Consider the following 1,323-nt stretch of genomic DNA (forward strand, 5'->3'; position numbering starts at 1 on the left):
GATAATTATAACTATTGTGGAAAGTTATTTATGAAAAACTATCTGATTTTAGATAAAGTTACATAGTTACGTAGAGGAAAAGAGCTTCATCCCTTCCCTTCCCTTCCCTACATATATTATCTGCGAACCTTCTATTGATTCTCTCTTTCCCTATACTGCGTTGCCCTTCCCTATCTACCCTACATTCTTTATACCTTCTTCTTCCCTTCCCTGTCCCTTCCGTAGTTCCTTATATTCATTAAATTCCCTCAACCTTCCACTTTCCCTCTCAAGCTTCTCCTTTCCCTCCCAAACTTCCCTTTCCCTACTTTCCTTCTTCCTTACCTATGTACTTCCATCTCTTCCCCCTTCCTACCTTTCACTCTTCCCCACTAATCCCTTTTTCACCAGTTACCCTTTCCCTTTACTTTTTCTTTCCCCTTTTCTTTCTCTTTTTAACTTTCCTTCCCCTTCCCTTATTCCTTCCCTTCACCTCCTCTTGGGTCTTTGATATCCACCCTGCCCCCTAAGTCTGGGTTAAAAAGGAATGTTATATATACACCCTTGATTATTTGATAAAATAATAAATGCTAATTATTATTAATTTTTCCCCTAAAATAGCTGCTGTTTTAGAGCTTGAAAAAGAAAAAAAGAAATCATGTCGATCTATATATATAATTTGCTTGTCTTGTCTGTGTGTTTGTTTGTAGGTATCCCTGTATTCTACTAAAGTCTAGGATGAATGTCTACTCCACGTATTGAACTATAGTCTAGGATGAATATTAAAGAACAATGAATGATAAATTGAATTTTAATGTGTTTTTGTTTTCAAAAATTGTTGAATTTTTCTTGAATGTACGAATTGTAGGGTTTTTTGTCGAAAATTGTACTGATTGTACGGATTTTCAAAGAAAATGTACGGATTTCTAAAAAAGGAATGTTATACACCCTTGATTATTTGATAAAATAATGAATGCTAATTATTATTTATTTTTCCCCTAAAATAGCTGCTGTTTTAGAGATTGCAAAAGAAAACACGAGTTCGTCAACTACAAGACTGTGAAGAAGTTACTTACGGAAAGAATGAGGTTTGTAATTGATTCCCTTATTTTTTGGTTGTTGGGGAATAGATGAAGTCATGTAGATCTATATATATAATTTGCTTGTCTTGTCTAAATGTACGAATTGTAGGGATTTTTTTTTTTCGAAAATTTTACTGATAGTACGGATTTCTTAAAAAATATACGGATTTTTAAAAAAATGTACGGATTTTTAAAAAAATGTACGGATTGGTTTAAAAAAATGTACGGATTGTACGGATATGGTCCCTGAAACACGTAAATG

General features: G+C 33.4%; 1 long non-coding RNA gene across 1 annotated transcript in view; it reads left to right on the top strand.

The window, feature by feature from the left end:
* Positions 1–1,068, top strand: part of LOC111717349 (uncharacterized) — a 2,293-nt gene extending 1,225 nt beyond the window's left edge. The window contains exon 3 of the long non-coding RNA XR_002768759.1: positions 999–1,068. This is a non-coding gene — a long non-coding RNA (uncharacterized LOC111717349). The remainder of the gene's footprint in view (positions 1–998) is intronic.
* The last annotated feature ends 255 nt before the right edge of the window (positions 1,069–1,323 follow it).

Source organism: Eurytemora carolleeae, unplaced genomic scaffold (assembly GCF_000591075.1).
Source record: "Eurytemora carolleeae unplaced genomic scaffold, Eaff_2.0 scaffold2099, whole genome shotgun sequence".
In the NCBI taxonomy this organism is placed as follows: Eukaryota; Metazoa; Arthropoda; class Copepoda; order Calanoida; family Temoridae; genus Eurytemora; species Eurytemora carolleeae.